An 11,309-nucleotide genomic window follows, 5' to 3' on the forward strand; every position below is an offset into this window, starting at 1 on the left:
TATAATCCAAGGGAACTGCTCAGTAGGCCTAACCACGATGTTTTCTTTAAATCTGTATCACCTAGGTGAAAATTCTTATCCCGCCTTTCGAAATAGTCATTGTCTTTACGAACAGTAACGTCTTTTCTTAAGAACGCAACACGACTATTTGTTTCCCATAAACAATACATTTTCACAACTACCATATACTGTATGACCATTCACTTTTAAGACTAATGACTTTGCAGGAGCATCACATATTATAAAACTCATAGCTATTTTATACACTTTGGATTTAATCATGATTCCGTTTAATGAAAGCTCTATCATTTCATCGACAAATTCTTGTATATAGTCATTAGCTTATGCAGGTTGTTCATGACCATGATACAAACCAATCAGAAAAGTATTATTTCCCGGCACATTGGTAATTCTGCCTAGTATTGGCCAAAGGCAACTATTTGATGATTTAGCTAATGGAAAGCCATCAAATCCCACAGAAATCTATATACGCGTTAGTTCTTTAGATTGTGCAATTCTTTTTATTAATTTGGATTAATTTAAAAGGTTGTTTTTACCTTCGGCATGCCGATAAATACCCGGAGAGACAGTTCTGATTTCGGTCACTCTTTGTGCTTTGAGTATTGCTCTAGCATCTGTTGGCAAGTCTTTGTGGTCATGTGAATTTAAAAATTTGAGACGACAAACTGCCTTACTTGTTACTTGGTTAGTACCTTAATTGAATCATAATCGATTATGTCAATATTTAATTCTGTAATATAATAGGTACCTATAGCATTCAGTTTAATATTTTCATATCTATATTTCAATATAAATATCAAATAATATTTCAACATAATATATATATACATATATATATATATTTATCATAGGTTTTTTTTCGAAACTGTACCCTTTAAAACCTTATTTTGTCTCTAGGGTTTTCTGATTAAGGTATCGTAAGTTGCCTGGACCTAGAACTAAAGCAATTTCTAATTGGACAGCATTAAGCAGAAAGCAACATTTAGCAGAAAGCAACAATCACACAAAACTATAATTATTGGTAACCTAGGAACAAAGTTTAACTAATGATATGTTAAATTATGTTAGTATACTAAAATAACTTACCCTAAATGACAGTATTTTTTAATTATTTTTTAATGTAATTATGGGTGAAGCATGTATTATTTTTAGCATATTTATTTCATTATATTAAAGATATTTATTTTACATGATGTCAAAACCAAAGATTAACAACAAATGTACAAAATGTCAATTTTTTGGTTTACTTAGAAGACAATCTCTGAGCAAAACAAGACTACTTATTTTAGGCAGAACTGTCCATGGACATGTTTTCAAGCAGTATTATTTTGCCATCATCATTGACAACACAGTTGGAATTGTCCAAAATCACTATGGGTTGACCGATCATTTCATTTGAGGTATTAGAAATCTGCTTCTGCTTCTTTCCTCTCTATTTGTTCTGTTAATTTAGTGTGAGTGATTCCCAACTTATTTTCTCGGTTCCAGACCTCGACTTGTAGCTTTCTCACTTCCAGTTCTAGTTTCTGTTTTTTCAGCAATTCTTGTTGTTTGGTAATATCCGACATTTGGACAAGAACTCCTTTTCCTGGACCTGAAAAAGGATCTTTATTGATTATAGCTAATGTTTTTTAGTAAAATTCTAAGTGACTGACAGGCAACGCACTGACCAAACGGGAGGATCTAGAATCTTAAAGGTTTTCACAGGGGTTTCTTTTATAATGTAGGTGAGCACTAAGGAAGGATCTTGAGATTGTATTTAAAAAGTAAGGCTCTGCTTCCTTTCTTGTAACATTCACAGAGAAAACTTTTTTGAATCCGTTATAAAAATTCCTCTCCTAGAAAAAATATTATTTTCCTTTTAAAAATAGGAAAATTACAAATGGTATTTACACTTCTGAATACTATCTTACCTTTTACACATGTTGCTGCAATGGGAAGAGAATGGGTTGATTCGAGTTTGTCAAAACTTTGGCATTTGTGATTGACGTTTGTGACTGGATCATCTACGTTTTCATCATTTGGATCTCTAGAGTCACTAGGAGAGGCGTAACTTTCTTTGTTTCTTCCAAATTCCATTGAATCGGGTAGTCCTAAACCCTTTATAACTGGAGAATCTTTGCCAAGGATCTCAATTATGAGTAAATCAGTTTCATCAAGCTTTTTATCCGCCCCTCCTGCACCACCACTTATCCAATTTTGACTGTAATAAGAAACAACGTTGTTAAATTTATGTTATTTTGTAAGTGTTTTTACAATAGAGCAAAAAAAGATAATCCCTTTTTACCATATTCTAACTGGACGCGAGGCAAGTGCAGCAGGCCATCCTGTCTTGTACTCCTCTCTCTCACATCTCTCCTACTTTTCAACTTATCTTTCAGATAAGTCGGTCTGCTAGTGTTTGGTCGGCATTACCAAAATGAACATTTGTAGTTTTACATCTTCTGTCAGTATTTTCCTAAATCTATTAAACACCCTTAGCAAAGTCATGACCTTTTAAACGATTGATTTGACTTGTTTTGAAAATTTTAACTCCACGTCAATTGTGAGACCAAGAACTTTAATTGTCTCAGTAGACTTTAATATCATGTTCTCCAGAACTACATTGAGATCGTGTTAGTAAATTAAAGAATGCATGCTGCGAGAATTAGTGAAATGTAATAACGAGCACTTCTCAACATTCAAAGCCAGCCCATGGTTCTTAGACCAGTGAGAAATTTTCATCAAATCATGGTTTATCAACTGTTGTGCTTGCAAACTATCTGTGGGCTTGAAAGAAAAGAGAAGTTGAGAATCATCTGCATACGAAAACAGTGAGCAGTGAGATAATTCTTCGCCCATGTCAGCAGTGTAAATAATGAACAACAGAGGCCCCAGTACACTTCCTTGATGTACTCCACAGTTCTTTTGGAGAGGTTTCGAAGAGACACCATCCACCTTAGTTATTCAAGTTTAATACTATTGACAACAGTAACTTAACAATGATTTTTACAAAATGGAGCTTGAATAATCAGGTTTACTGTTTACCATACCTTTTTGAAAAGGGTTTATTTTTGGAAAAGGTAAACTTATCATAACTTAAAATCATCCGATATTTCAGCAAAACAAAATGTTTATCATATTAATAAACAATTATAAACTTAAGCTAAATAGTCTTTTAGTTTACCGACCGACAAAAGGTAACTTAAATCATGAATTTTACAAAATGGTGCTTAAGCTAACAAGTCATCTTGATTACCTTAAATAACTTTTGGAAAAATCTTTATTTGGAAAAGGTAACCAAACATCACTTAAAAACATCTAACCTAATATTTTAGTAAAACAAAACGCTTATCATCTTAATGCACAATGGTAACTTAAGCTACACAGTCTTCTAGTTTACCGACAAAAGGTGACTTAATTTTTACGAAATGGTGCTTAAGCAAACCAGTCTTTTCAATTACCTTATAAAAGGAAATTCCCTCATGGGAAAAGGTTTATTTCGAAACGATAATTTATCATCACTTCAAAAAATCTAGCCTAATATTTCAGTAAAACAAAACGCTTAACATATTAATGCACAATGGTAACTTAAGCTACACAGTCTTCTAGTTTACCAGCAAAAGGTAATTTATTTGTGATTTTTTTTAGCTAACCAGTCTTTTTTTCCCTAAAATACCTAATGGAAAAAGATTTATTTAGAAAATGCAACCGTTATTATTTACAAACCTCCAATATTTCAATAAAACAAAATTTTCATATTAACAAAATGGTAACTTAAGCTTAACAGTCTTTTAATTTATTGATAAAAAAATATCCATGACTCATTCAAAATTCTAACCTAGGCTAGGGGCCTACAAATTATTTGTATGGTTTCGGAGGATAGCGTCAAAATAATCCCTGTCAACTTGTGGCATGAACTTTTTAATCGCAATTATGTCGTGTACTTTTTTGGTTTTGAGCTTATTGTTGTCCCTAATACTTTGGGTGTTGGGTATAAACGTCCAGTTTGAGGATTCCTCTCAGGAGTAGTAGACTGTTCTCTTGTTCTTTTGTTCCTTGGTGTTTCCAAGGGTTTTACGTCCACAGTTTGGGTTGGACCGGAATGCACTTCTTTAAACTCAAGTAAAGGGGACCACAGAAAAGTTAAGCTTAAGTCGGCAAAATTAAAAAAAAATCTTTGTCGCTCATTTGTATGATAACGTATGGTTGTTTTGGGCTGATTTTCTTTAGGATTCGTAGAAAGCCTTATACAGGGGAATAGAACTCCGTAACTTTCATAGCCTTCTCTATTTGGCTGTGAATATTATCTACTACCTGCACAGCCCCATGGCCTGGAGTCGAGTATTTCATGGTTATTGATTTTAACTGAGGGTGTTCTTTGAGAATGAGCATCATAGCTCCTGACATAATTTGGTTTTTGTTTTGGGGGACGCAGAAGTCACTCCAGGTGATTATACTATCAAATGAAGGGGTTTCTTCCAATACTTTGCGCATAATTTTGTACACAGCACTTGCTATGTCGTTTCCTGTTCCGCTGAAGTTGAAGCCCCTACTTGCCTCTTTCACCTAAGAGCAAAGACTTTGGATTGACTTTTGGGGTTTACGAAGATCCCTGTTTCGTCATCGTAGAAAATTTGTCCGCTTGTCGTTTGTGCTCATTAATGGTCTATGCTAGAAGAAAAAAAACTGCAAAAAATCAATTTTATAGAATCCCATTGCTATTGCACCTGATGTGTTTTCTGGTGTTCGGATACTTAGAGTTGATCATGGATATCCATCGATAAAACCTTTTAACACATCCTCTAAATCACTAGTGTATTCTAATCTCCGATTTAATCCGTTTCGTTCATCTAGATTATAGTATAACGATCTTAAATAATTCATAGCTAGGCAAAAATTCCTACCCTCCATTGACTTATGGTATTGTACCAGTTCAGATTCTTGGTTATCAGTAAACACATCTTGAATTTCCCTTCGGACTTGTCAACTTTGTACCTAGGGTGGCTATGTTATACGAGAATTGCTGCGATGATAAAACGCTCAGGCTGATCAAATAAAACTGAGCTCCTATACGAGCGAGAAAAACGCCGCGACAGGTACCGAGGGTCCAAAAGCTGACAAAAGCATTTCAGTAATTAAAAATACAATATATTGTAAATATTGGTTTTACTAGTTATTTTAATAACTCGTAACCAGTAATCAAATTCCAGTCCATAAAATCATTATGTTCAATAAAAAAAGTAATATTAAAACTAAATACCTAACTTACAAAAGTAATACTCTTTTACTTCGTTTCCCATATAGTCCATTAGTTGTACAGGTTTCTGGAAAAAATAAAGTAACTAGATTTTAATAGCTGGAAACGTTTTGCTTTTGATCAATAATGCGATACAACACAAGTAAAATGTCTTAACCTCTTTGTCCACTCCAATTCTTGACAAATCTCCTGCTGCCATGTGAAAAAACTGACTATACAGGGTGATTGATATAAGTGTGCCAGCCGTTTTATTCGAAAACTATAATAGATATCAAAAAAAGTTAAATGGTAAGTGCCTTGGATTTTTTATTTAAAAAATTGTGGTCAAGTCCAAAAAATTATTTTAGCCGCCATTTTTCCAATATGACCGCCAACTTTGATTTTTCTTATGGAACACCCTGTATTTTATGATGTATTCTGGTAGAAAAAGTAATTTTAAGACGATTTTATTCTTATGATTTTCTTCATAAACCTAACCGTTTCAAAGATAATAATGGTTAAAGTTTTGAAATTTCTGCATGAGAAAGAGTTTCGATAAAGGCCTAAGCAAGCATGCCAGCTGTTTGGTTCGAAAACCATTCAAAATTTCACAACTTAAACCATTATTATCTTTGAAACGGTTAGGTTTATGAAAAAAATCACAAGAATAAAATCGTCTTAAAATTACTTTTTCTACCAGAATACATCATAAGATACAGGGTGTTCCATAAAAAAAATCAAAGTTGGCGGCCATATTGGAAAAATGGCGGCTAAAATAATTTTTTTGACTAGACTATAATTTTTTAAATAAAAAATCCAAGGCACTTACCGTTTAACTTTTTTTGATATCTCTTATAGTTTTCGAATAAAATGGCTGGCACACTTATATCAATCACCCTGTATAGCCCAGTCAATGAATGCAATAAAACACCCTTTTTCGCAACTAAATGGTGGAAAGCTGGATTTTTTATATGTGATAGAACCACATGAGAGGTGTATTTTCCCAAAAGTCCCCACTTCTACCCCTTGAGCTTTCCCCCCCACCCCCCTCCAAATATAGAAATTGCAGTGTTTTACTTAATTGGTCATAATTCGAATACTATGTAAGCTATCGAGCTGCAATTTGTTTTGTTTGATTTCTGATTAGTTTTCCTACAACTTTTGTATTTACAACATTTTTATAAAACCAATACTTAGGGAGATATAAAATTTAAACTTCGTTAAAAGCTTTGTTTCAGAGTGCAAAATTTTGTTTTTCTCTATGTATACTGTTAAATAGAAATAATTCGCAAATATGATTCAAACAACAGTTTAAGCACGTTTTTCAAGGTTTACAAATATATTATTGGTTAGTCGTCTAGGTGACCGGGTGAAGAGCTGGGCGTCGGCAAAGAGAGCGCGTGCGGGCTAGTTGAACACCTCTGCGCTGCGTCAACGCATCTAGCCCAGCCAATAAACGCACAAAATGCCTTTTTTCGTAGCTAAATAGTGGAAAGCTGAGTTTGTTATATGCAATGGAACCACTTAAGACGTGTTTTTTTTTTCAAAAAGTTCCCGATTTCCCCCCTTGAGCTTTTCCCCGCAACCCCTTCCAAACCTGGAAATTACAGTCGTTCACTTTACTGGATATAATTCAAATTCTACGCATGCCATCGTAGTGAAATTTTATTTGTATTATTTGTAATAAGTTTATCTTCAACTTTTGTACTAAAGGTTTTCTTATAAAACTATATCCAAAGAGATATAGCATTTTAACTTTGTTTGATAATGTTTATGTTTTAGAGTACACAATTTAGTTTTACCCTCTATACAATTTTTCCAAATAAAATACGCATAATGTGTCAGAAACAAAATTTTAGTATGTTTCTTAAGGTTTAAAAATATATAAATTTGGTTAGTTATCTGAAATAACTGATGTAGTGTGGGCGTCGGCAAAGACAGCGCAGCGCAACCCCGCCCGTCGATGAATAAGGACCGGCACCGCTAAGTTCTTAACTGTTTCATACAAATCCTAAGACTTCCTAATTTGTAGCCTAATTTACTACCAAAACAATCTGTTTCCAAGCTAAACCGTGACTAAATGAAGCATCTCGCTGTCAGTAAAAAGTGTTCGTCGACCCACTAATCCGTGATATAAACTGCGTTCTATTATTGATATGTCCCTCTCTTCACGCTTCCCACTAGCAAGGGTTAGCTTTCTGCTCTGCCATGAGTTGTAAGCCTGTGTTAAAATAATATCACGAACAACGTAGAAAACTGACGGTAATATTTATAAGCCATTTTTAATGATAATGAATACAAATTAAAACCAGTCAATGTTAAAACTAACTTTTTTATTAAGTCTATATAGAGAAGATTTTAAAACACTTTATAAGCGCCTTCATCTTTATTAGCGATGTTAAACGTCTGCATAATGTCTACCACTAACCAATAAAGAACAATTGTGCTGACTCATTTTTAAGATAACATAAAAACAATCAAATATTAGAGAACAGAACGTCACCAAGATTATGAAAAAAACCCAATTTGATTGACACCTCTTTACAATATGTTAAGAAAGGAAATTTTAATTTGCCTGTATGTATCCCGTAAATAGTCTTGCCTGCATGTATAGGGACACAAAAACAGTGTTTTACTTACTTATTTATAACTTTTGGATATATGCCTTATTACGTTAAAATTGGAAAGTAAATAAAAGAAAATACGTCTAATAGCCTTAAACTTAAAACATAAATTTGCACTTATAATGTTACTCACAATACTGTAAATATACATAAAAGATGGTAAGTGGTGGTAGATTTCGATTCGACACTGCAATCATCCTCAGACCCATAGGCGAATTGAGTCATCTCATCATTGGTTTCAGTATGTTTCTTACCCAGCTTTATGCAATGTAATATATGTATCCATGTATAATATTGTCAATAGGTGTAGCCGTTGACAGAAAAAAATAAAAAAATAATTATTTCAAATGAGAAACGAGAAACGAGACTAACAATTTAAATTTAAGAAATGTACAAATTATTAGGTTTAATCTAATTAGTATTTTTTTGCAGTTTACTGTTTAGATCTTTACTGACCGCGAGGCACAGTTAGTATAAATCTTGCGGAACAAAGTGAGTTTCATTGATGGTAGATAATGGAAAGCACCATGTAATGCAAGGAAGAGCAAAGAGTATGTTTATAGTGATTATAAAGTGTTTATTAGGCCTAGTGTTCTATACCTCAATCTATCAAACTTCCGTTGGTCAAAGATGAAGAAATCAAGTATTACAAGTATTGCAAGTATAACAAGTAAGTAGGTAGAGATTAATTTACCTAAAACAAAACTGGTTATAAAAAAGTAAATTATTGGGTTCCGTCTAAATAATAATTGTTTTTGCATTTAACAGTTAAGCTTGGATACAAATTGTTTTGGTAGTAAAGTACAAAGTACAACGCCTTAAGCATTTGTATACAACCTTTGAGAACTAAGCGATGTCGGTGCCTACGACGCGACGCATCGACGGGTGGGGCTGGGCTACGCAGATGCTTTGAAGAAGCCTGCACGCGCTCTCTTTGCCAACGCACCACACTACATAAGTTCGTTCAGACGACTAACCAAATATATATTTATAAACCGTAAGAAACATTCACAACATTTTTGTTAGAAACATTTTGCGCATTTTATTTGGAAAAAATATATAGAGGGTAAAACAAAATTGTGTACTCTAAAACATAAACTTTATCAAAAAAGTTAAAATGCTATATCTCTTTGGATATAGTTTTATAAGAAAACCTTTAGTACAAAAGTTGAAGATAAACTAATTACAAATAATAGAAATAAAATTTCACTACGATGGCATGCGTAAAATTTGAATTATATCCAGTAAAGTGAACGACTGTAATTTCCAGGTTTGGAAGGGGTTGCGGGGAAAAGCTCAAGGGGGGAAATTTGGGAACTTTTTGAAAAAAACACGTCTTTAAGTGGTTCCATTACATATAACAAACTCAGCTTTCCACTATTTAGCTACGATAAAAGGCAGTTTGTGCGTTTATTGGCTGGGCTAGATGCGATGACGCAGCGCAGAGGTGTTCAACTAGCCCGCACGCGCTCTCTTTGCCGACGCCCAGCTCTTCACCCGGTCACCTAGATGACTAACCAATAATATATTTGTAAACCTTGAAAAACGTGCTAAAACTTTTGTTAGAACCATATTTGCGTATTATTTCTATTTAAAAGTATACATAGAGAAAAAAAAAATTTGCACTCTGAAACAAAGCTTTTAACGAAGTTTAAATTTTATATCTCCCTAAGTATTGGTTTTATAAAAATGTTGTAAATACAAAAGTTGTAGGAAAACTAACCAGAAATAAAACAAAACAAACTGCAGCTTGATAGCTTACATAGCATTTGAATTATGGCCAATTAAGTAAAACACTACAATTTCTATGTTTGGAGGGGGGTGGGGGGGGAAAGCTCAAGGGATATAAGTGGGGACTTTTGGGAAAATACACCTCTAATGTGGTTCTATCACATATAAAAAATCCAGCTTTCCACCATTTAGTTGTGAAAAAAAACATTTATTGACTGGGCTAATAGCAAAGGTGAACGGTTGCGAGTCCCTTAATTTGATATTCCGTTTTTGTGCATAACCTAAACATCTTGATGAGATATGAAAGCACATTCTGTTCCACGCTAGGATAACTGCAGGTAAAAGGGCTGTACTAAAGTCTGTGACGATGTGGCTAAAGATCCGCTTGCTTTCAAAGTTCTTTTTTTGAAACTGCACAAACTGAATGAAAAAAGATGTAATAGATGCGACGTAATGCTGGCATCTAATGAAGTCCATGACAGGTAAAGTTTTCCTCTTACCTTAACGCACCCAGAATAATAGTATACCGTCTTTTAGTCGTATTCTTGTTGTTCTCACCCTCAGCGGTAACGCGGTGAAATGCCGCTCCCTTAGGCTTACTCCTCGCTTCTTGTCTCTATGGGTAGCTCTTGAGTGAGTCTTGGGTGGGTAATCTCTTGTTGAAGTGATTTCTTAATTTCTAAAATTCCAAAAAGTCTACATATAGAGGTAACACAAATATTTTTTTTAGTTATATATAAAAATCAAGACCACATGTCAACAGTGCTCTGCACCTTTTTCCAATAAAACAACCTGGTTCGCCACTACAAGTTAATACATCAAATAAAAGGCAAAACTGTGCAAAGTTTGTGATTTAATCTGTGATAGCAACATGGCTCTAAAATCGCTTATATTACAAAGTCATAAGATTTGTAATTTCTTTAAAACAAATGTTGTTGGACATTTTAAGGTACACGTCAATTCTTGCCACAATTGTCCATATACAATGATTAAATTTGTTGGTGAATCGATTAGAACTGTACTTAAAAAAACTCTTCAGTCTTGTCCCCTGCCAATAAAATGACTTTAGTAAGGAGAATCAAATTTATAAAATTAAACACTAGATTAGAATGGAAAATTAATTAATGAAAAAAGTTATTGCAGATTTTAGAAGCCGTACCACCCTCACCATTGAGAAAATAGATTTAATACCTCAAATTGAAAATGCTCTTTTAAAGATTGACGCATCCATGCACAAATATCAAGCCCAAGGCAACGACCATACTCCATCTGGATTCACGTTTTTGTAGTGAGAGATTCTACAATTGGACAGACACATTTTAGAAGTTCATTTAAAATATGATAAAAGCTTACATGATTTACATAATGACTATCCATTAGCTCAAGAGAAAATGAATGGCAAATTAATACCTAATTTTAAATGACAAAACTAAATATATTTTACATTATTAAGCATTACAAAACTATGGGGAATTAATTGGGTTTGGTTGTTACAAAATACCACAGAATTTTAAAATTTAGACAATCGAAATGGCTTGCGCCGTATATTAATTTTGATATTGAAAAACGAAAATGCGTTAAAAATGATTTCGATAAAGACTTTAATTGTTAAATAATAGTCTCTTTGGTCGAACAATCATGAATCAACGCAAGTTTCGTAATATATATCTCAAGGATGAGTCACTATTAACAAAATGTGTCTCTAATCCAAGGTT

This window comes from Macrosteles quadrilineatus, unplaced genomic scaffold, assembly GCF_028750875.1.
Source record: "Macrosteles quadrilineatus isolate MER2022 unplaced genomic scaffold, UCM_ALF_1.0 Scaffold_2__2_contigs__length_208266976, whole genome shotgun sequence".
NCBI lineage: Eukaryota > Metazoa > Arthropoda > Insecta > Hemiptera > Cicadellidae > Macrosteles > Macrosteles quadrilineatus.